Genomic DNA, 8,422 nt, shown 5'->3' with positions numbered 1-8,422 from the left:
AAGATTCCTATGAATTTTGAGGTACACAAGCTTTGATAAAAATTGAAACCTCATGAGTCTATGTTAATCTCACTTTGCACTCATTTGAACCTGAGTTGTCTCAAATTTTCAGCTATGAGTTGAATGATTTTTGATGTCTTGACAACGTGAGTGTGATGTACACCTTGTTAAACCTACTCATGATATGTGAACCATATGTTTGTATGTAAATTCTTATTTATCGACAACATAGTGCTTTAAAATATTTGTGGGTGAATATTTGTGGGTGTCATTCCAGGCAAACCCTCACGAAACTTCACTAGTCCTCTAGGGAGTTCTAAGGGTTTAAAAGGCTTGTTGCATATACCAAATGTAATCGTCTCTCCCACAACAACGAACTTATGTTTCATACTTTGATTTTATTTTTCATTTTGTTTTGCTAAGGGACTAGCAAAATGTAAGTTTGAGGATATTTGATGAGTGTCAAATATTGCATATTTAAACCCCTTAATTTACATTAGTTAATTCTTTAACTGTATCTTGATCTAATATTTTGTGTTAGATTAGTGTTTTTAGTGTTTTGTAGGTTGCTAAAACGGCAGCTTTAAGGTAAAAAATGCAAAGTTTGGAAGAAAGCACACTTTGAAAAGACCTAAATGATGTGGTTATGTTTAACCAAATCAATGAAATGATTAAATCGGAATTTCTCTAATTAGAATCAAAATCAGATTGGATTAAATTTCAGATTCTGCACGTCATAGTATTTTGGCCATAACTTTCCTCTCAAGCATCAAATTAAGGTGAAACTAGTGGCATTGGAAAGCTAAATCAAAATAATATAAATCATTGTGAAATAGGATTTTCCTAATTCGGATGTCTGCTTTGCCAAAAGTGTCCTACAATATAAGAATGGAAATTTGGATGAATCCTATTCCGATTCGTACTAGGATTGCTTCCAAATTTGATTAGGAGATTGGAATATGATTTTTCTGGGATTGTTCTGGGATTTTTCATTTGTTTTATTTTATTTTATTTTATTTATGTTTTCTTTTATTCACCAAAATCAAACCTGTTTTGGAACTAGGTTAGGATTTAATTAGTTTAGAACATAAATTTTGTTTTTAAAAACACAATTCTCTGTGGGATCGACCTCGCACTTGCAATTCGTTAACTACAAACGATTCGTGCACTTGTGAGTACAATTAAAATTAACAACACGAAGCGAGCTAGCTTTGTCCAACTTAAAATTGAGTATCTTGATTGCCCAATAAGCTCTATGTTCCAACTCCACAGATAGGTGGCAAGCTTTTCCAAAGACAAGTCTATATAGTGACATACCAATCAGGGTTTTAAAAGCAGTGCAATATGCTCAAAGCGCATCAGTTAGTCACAATGACCAATCTTTGCGATCCGGGTTAACCATTTTTTCTAAAATGGATTTGATCTCCTAATTGATACCTCAACTTGTCTACTTGTCTATGGGTGATAAGGGGTAGCAACTTTATGCGTGATGCCATATTTTTTCATCAAGGCTTCAAAAGGTCTATTACAAAAATGTGTACCCCATCACTAATAATGGCTCGAGGTGTTCCAAATCTTGATAAAAACATTTTCTTTTAAAAATTTCAAAACCGTTTTACGGTCATTGGTCTTGCATGGAACTACCTCAATCCATTTGGAAACATAATCAACTCCTACCAAAATGTAGAGATTCCCAAAAGAAGGGGGAAATGGTCCCATAAAATCGATGCCTCAACAATCAAATATATTTATAATCAAAATTGGGTTTAAGGGCATCATATCAATTTAAGCTCAAATTTAATAATTTCATAATACTCCACAATTAAATATTGGATTCCTACTACTGTGAAGCATAACCTAAGATTAATAACACTCCTTAATATATGACTAAACCCTATCTTAGCATTTCTGGCATATCGCGAACGTTTGGCAACAAGGAGGATCATTTGTCTCACGAGTGATGAATGTTTGTACAAGGCTTGTGGAACGTTCAGCATTACCAGAATGCATGCAAATTTAAAGATAATCTTATCCTAACGTGCTAACTCTTAAACAAAGCACCTAATAGCATAAACTGGTATAATAAAAAAAAAAAAAATTTAATAATCGTGAAAGAATGGTTAAGCAACAAGGGTTACCTCAATGAAGGTGGATTATCAACAAAATTTCTCCTCTCACTCTAGAACTTCACTCTCATCAAAAAGTGTGATAGAATAGGTGTATGGAAAAGAAATGATGCTGAGAGGCATATGGTAAGGGGTATTTATAGGCAAGGAATGCAGAAGATAAAGATCAACGGATTTGGCCATTTGGCGAACGTTCCTCAAATAAGTAATGAACATTCGTTAAAATTTAGGATTAGGCGATCGTTTGGCGTACGACAACGATCGTTCGTGGTATGATCTGACACACATGCTGAAGGTGTGGGATGTACCTCTTGACACATTGCACAATACGTCAACAATCATTCATGGTGTGGACCATGATTGTTCGTGAAAGGATAAGGATTGATTGGCCACGTTAGCTAGGGTTTCTCACGATCGTTTGCGAAAGGGTGACAAATGTTTATCAAAGGTATAACGAACATTTCAAGGATCATGGAGAACGTTTGCAGTAGAAAAATAATAAATTAAAAGCATTCTATGTATTTTGTAGAAAATGTTTTGATGGTTGTGCAAGTGAATTAATCTTTTATAGACATATTAATTTTTATATAGAGCATCACATTCTCTCATTCTTATAAAAATTTCGTCCTTAAAATTTCGAAAAGTAATAAGCATTTTATTTGCTATCCCAAATTATCCGAATTACCGAGTAAAGATCAAAAAATTAACCAAATTTAAAAGAAAGAAATGTCATAGAAAACCAAATAAAACTAAAGCTCTGCAAGCATCTCATTCAAGGTCTTCTCGCTGCTCGCCATGACATCATCCCTTCCTGGATGAGGTTGACCATTGTGGTGAGGTGTACAAACATTGACTGGTCGGTGTCCCATCTGCCCCGCTCCTCCCTGAAGGTGGCAATGTGGTCATCCACAACCGTCCATAGTAAGTGCATATCACCAAAAAGCTGGGATGCCCAAGGAGGCATGACTTGGTCATGAGGCAGTGGTTGCGGTGCTGCCACCCCATCAGATGGCTGCTTTGCTGCAGCTTGTGGTTCCTCCTCTCCTTGCTGCTGCGTTGCTGCCTTGGTCACGTGACCCTTACTCATGTCTATGAAGTGCTTGTTGAAGGGTCCTACGGGCTTCTGGGTATCTCCCCCATGCGAGGCATGTATTTCGACCGTCCCTGCTATCTTCATAATCAATCCTCCAAATGGCAAGGCAGTGTTGGTCACAATCTTATGGACGTTCCACATCGTCCTAATGGCATGGGTGGTGAAGTCGATAGGGGTTACTGTAGCAGTGCATGTAGAAAGTATGCCCTCTCAAGTGCGATCGGGTCGATGTTGAAGGCTGGGCAGATGCATGATACTATGTAACGCCATAGTGAAATTAACTAACTAGCAGTTAACTTGATGGTTCATCTTCTAGTCTTATTTTAAGAAGAACAAGACCACAGGGATCTCATCATTTCCATGTTATTCTGCAGCAGAAGACTTTCACATAAAGGATAAAGAAAACATTCTAAAATCCACAACCACAAGAATAATTAGAATAAACTAAAACATCATAATAATATAAATCACCAAAGCTCTCAAAATACGGTTGATGTGGTGTGGATTGTACTAATAATAAAACCACTCGCAACAGAACGAATTCTTGTATGACATAGTCTATATGAGGGTGTCGAACCTCAAGGATTGTAGGTTTTGTATCGTTAAGTTTACCAAGATTAATTGTAATATAATCTAGAGAAGAAGTTGATTGGTTTGTAACATATGAAAGTGTAAAGTAGTAACGAGAAATATAGGGGATTGATCTTACTTCTAACCTCATCATAATGGTAAATTTCATTTAACTTGGGAATTTTACGTACTTGAATAATATGACTCGTGTGTGTGTGTCAAGCACCCAACGATGTCGTCAAGAAAATTCTTTTATTAAGAAATAAGCATAGTTCATCTTTCAGCAATGTATGAATACTCTACCTAAACTAGGGTGTAGAACAATTCGACATTCCTAGGCAAAGGCTATAAAATATCCTAATTAGCTTACACATAATTAAGGAATAAGCATAACTCATATTTCGGCAAGCATAAATGGATTTACTATTACAAATTGAGAATTATTACATCAATACCCTATGGATGATTTAGCTGCTCATGGAGATGCTGAAAATCATATTTGTCGGAGAGAAATCCATCCCAAATCGCTGCTGGAAATTCTCCACTTTTTCTCCAAAACCTTAGCCTCTAATCCTATTGATTTCTATCACATTTTTTGTAAAATGTGTTGAAACTACGCTTCCCATCCTCTAAAACTAACCAACAACAATCCTAGATCATCTATATGCTAAGATTAAAGCATGAAAACTAAGTAAATCGTAAATTTGTTGAAATCACAAAACTTCAAAAATCTTTGAAATAATCGGTTAAAAATGGGTATACCTTGTTAAATCCTTGAAAGAAGCTTGAAACATTGATAACTTGAAAGATTTGAGAAGAGATTTGCTCGAAAATCACAAGAAGAGAGAGTTTTTGGATAAATATTTTGAGAAAAATGGGTTTATGTCATTTGAAATTCAAACTTAACGCATTCTAGGTAAAGGCGATTGTTCGTGGATCGTGGCGATTGTTCACCAATTCTAGGGAATGTTTGTTTACCCAAAATGCGCATTTTTTTTAAGAGAATAAACATGCTTTACACTTAGAGAACTTCATTTTGAGGAAAATACTTCTGATTTCAAAATGCAAAAACGAAGTTGATTGCTCTTTTTCAAAATGACACATCTAACCAACTACCCACAAGATCTGGTTGCCGCTGCATGTGTGTGATCTAGCTAATATATTAATATCACATAGATCTCAGGAATCGTGATCCATATCAAAGTTGTCGTAAGCTAATTCCTCAGGCGGGTATCATCTATAATACAAATTAAAATTAAGTCAGAAAAAATAAAGTTGTTAAACGACATGGGGTCAAAGGTATTTAACCCAAAATATTGAGCTATTAATACAACAACCCTCCGTCTGTAAAATTTTATGCTGGTATCTTTTGCATCTTATTTTATTTTTGTATTTAGCCTTTTGTATATTCTTTGGGGTGAAATGTACTAACATCTCCTTAGGTTTGGTAATATTCTATTAGAACTCCTTAAATTCTTAATTTATTAATCATCCCCTATTATACTTTTGAATTATAAAAATTAAGAGTTCAAGAAGCCTTTAAAAAATACCACCAAACCACTAATACTTAATAACAATGATAAATTCTTCTTCTTCTTCTTCTTTTTTAGTCTGACCTTCTAATAACTAATACTTAATAACAATGATAGATAAACATTAGGGAAAATTACTTATCTAATTTCAAGGATATCAAAGCTTCTTCAAGATTTTTGGGTAAGCTATTTGTCCAAAATGGTTCCTGCTATCTAACCATTTGATGAAAACCACTAAATGCAAGTGTGGATTCATGTTACAACCAATCGTTGATTAACATGTAACATAATTGATGACTAACATAGTTTGTTGTAATTTTACAATTACAATTTGACCAATAATTTGTTTTCTTTCAAAAAAAAAAAATTAAAAACAACATATATATATATATATATAAAGAACCGCCCCTCACAACAACCCTTCACCAGATGAGGGGTGGTCAACCGCCCCTCTGTGACAGAAGTCTATTCCCCCTATGAGATGAGGGGTGGCCACCCCTTACCAAGAAAATGATGGTCACTTGATCCGTATGAGGGCCTTCCCTCACAAAGGGGCGGTAGACCACCTCTCATTCGGTGAAAGGTGGTTGCAAAGGGAAGCCTTTTTTTAATCTAAGGGTAAAACTGAAATTTTACAACAACCACAATGAACATGAGTTATCAGGTATACTACGTGTTAATCAACGATTGCTTATGACATGGGTTATGTTTGTTAATGTATTTTGGTAAGTGTTTTTAGTTTAAAAAATTATTTTTATATGATGTAAAAAAGTGTTTTCAGAAGTGTATTCTGGTGGGTCCACATTTGAGAAAATGTTTTCAAGTACACTTCCAGTCTTTTTCCTCCAACGAATATTACATAGTAACATAGATCATGCACCTTGCACCATACTCTTTCCGAGAATTGACAATAGAAGGGTAGAGATGATTAAAATCCTCTGCCACCTCATTGCGCAGGTTGCATCACACTTGCTAGTGATGATTCCACTTAGGGTTGTAATCAAGTCGGGTATTGAATCTTCAAGCTTGGTTCATTTAATTTCTTATTTCGAACATGTGTCAAGCTTGAGCTTATCACCAAGCTAGATAATTTGTTCAAGCTTGGCTCATTTATTTTTTGAACGAACTTAAGTTTGTTCACAAGTTGCTCAATTAACTTATTTATTACTTATATGAAATTTTCAATTTAGACCCTCCAAGTTTTATACACTTAATTACCAAGCCAATTTTCATAGTGATCAAAACCAAAATCCAAGAAAGTAGTAAAACAATTAACATAAATATTTTGGTGACAAAGTGGAAACATTTTAAAAAAAAAAATTCCAAAGTTAAACAACTCCCGAGGCCAGCCAAACTTAAAGGTATCAACTAGAGAAGACTTATGTTACAAAAAATTTTGTAACTCTGAAGACCCTATCTTGTAACTTTGGTAAATGATGCGTTCACTTCCCACCGCAGTAGCTCCAAAACCTCTAGCATTCTTCTATATGAATCGTCTGTATGAACGAACCTCATCTGATTCAACCCAGAAATCTTGTGGTGGTAGGTTTTTCTGTGCTTTGATTTGGCAATGAGAAAACTGGGAGAAGTTTATAATATGTTTAGGCTCAAGAATGAAGGTAAGCTTCCCTCACAATAAATGAATAATACCTCTATGTGTTTCTAGAAGTTGTGGCTTATGAGTCTTATATAGAATGGGAGAAAACAAGATTTTTAAAATTGAGTCAGCAGGGTTTCTACGTTCTGTATCATTCTCGTTTTGAACAAGATTTAGGGGTACGTAGTTTTGAACATGCAACGTTCGAACAGACTTCGTATGACACTCCCGCTGGAGCTTTTTGTGATCCTCCTATTCAAACGAAGTTGTGAACGCTCCTTGGAAGTCCGGCCCTTTTGATCCTCCCTTCCGTCGGGATGCAACCAAGACAGCAACTAAAGCATTCTGGAACTGGGCACAAAACCTCGTTCGCACCAACCTTGTCTAGTTTGAATGAGATCTTCAATTTCTTGGTTTTTCATAATCTTAAATAAGCCAAAATCGAGTTTATATGTATGTTGTATAGTATGTATATAAATTCATTATGTCTATGCGAACACACACACACACCTGTACATACACACAAACACACTTTTATTTATATCAAGACTCAAAATAATAATAATTCAAGTTTTATCTATTATATTAGAAAGACAATTCCTTTTGACTTACGATATTCTCATTACAAAATTAAAATAATATTATAAAAATAATAAAATTGAAATTATATGAGTTTATACAAGTCAATTTGAGTTTGCATGAGTATAGCTCATTTCAGTATCAAGTCTAATCTTGTGTTCATGATCGGCTCGTTTATTAAATGAAGCGTGACCGAGTCAAGCCTATTTGAGTCGAGCCCAAACTTGTTCGCGAACAACTCTGATTGATTACGGCTCTAATTCCATTGCTAGGAAGATTGTACCGAGTACTTTGAAGATTATGAATAGCAAGACACATGATGAAAGCATGACTTTTAAACTCATAGTAACACTTTGAGGTGGCGAGGGAACTTAAACTTGCAACAGATTGCTGTTATAGACTACTTTAACAACTAATATCAACAAGTCCTACCATAATAGCTTAAACTAAACAATAATGTTAAGAATATTTGATATTATTCTCTAGGTTTATTTAATTCCTTATGTGATTTACTTGTTCATCACTCATAGCATCTCTATAAATAGAGGCCTTGTAATACTTATTATAACACTTCAATCTACAAAATGCAGCCCTAAACTCTCTCTCTCTCTCTCTCTCTCTCTCTCTCTCTCTCTCTCTCTCTCTCTCTCTCTCTCTCTCTCTCTCTCTCTCTCTCTCTCTCTCTCTCTCTCTCTCTCTCTTTTATATTCACTTCCCATCATATATTACATGGCATCAAAGCCACTTTTATGTGGCCTTTAATAAACATCTTTGACGTTTCTTGGCATTCTCTCTGACAATCTCATTGTTCTGATCGTCCACATGCCACCATGTGTCACTGTTTGCAAGGCACAAATCTATTAATCGACGGGAGATCCACCACCTTCGACCGCCGCACACGCTGCCCAACGTCTTTGTTCATGTA

Source organism: Alnus glutinosa, chromosome 11 (assembly GCF_958979055.1).
Source record: "Alnus glutinosa chromosome 11, dhAlnGlut1.1, whole genome shotgun sequence".
In the NCBI taxonomy this organism is placed as follows: Eukaryota; Viridiplantae; Streptophyta; class Magnoliopsida; order Fagales; family Betulaceae; genus Alnus; species Alnus glutinosa.
This window is presented reverse-complemented; position numbering follows the sequence as displayed.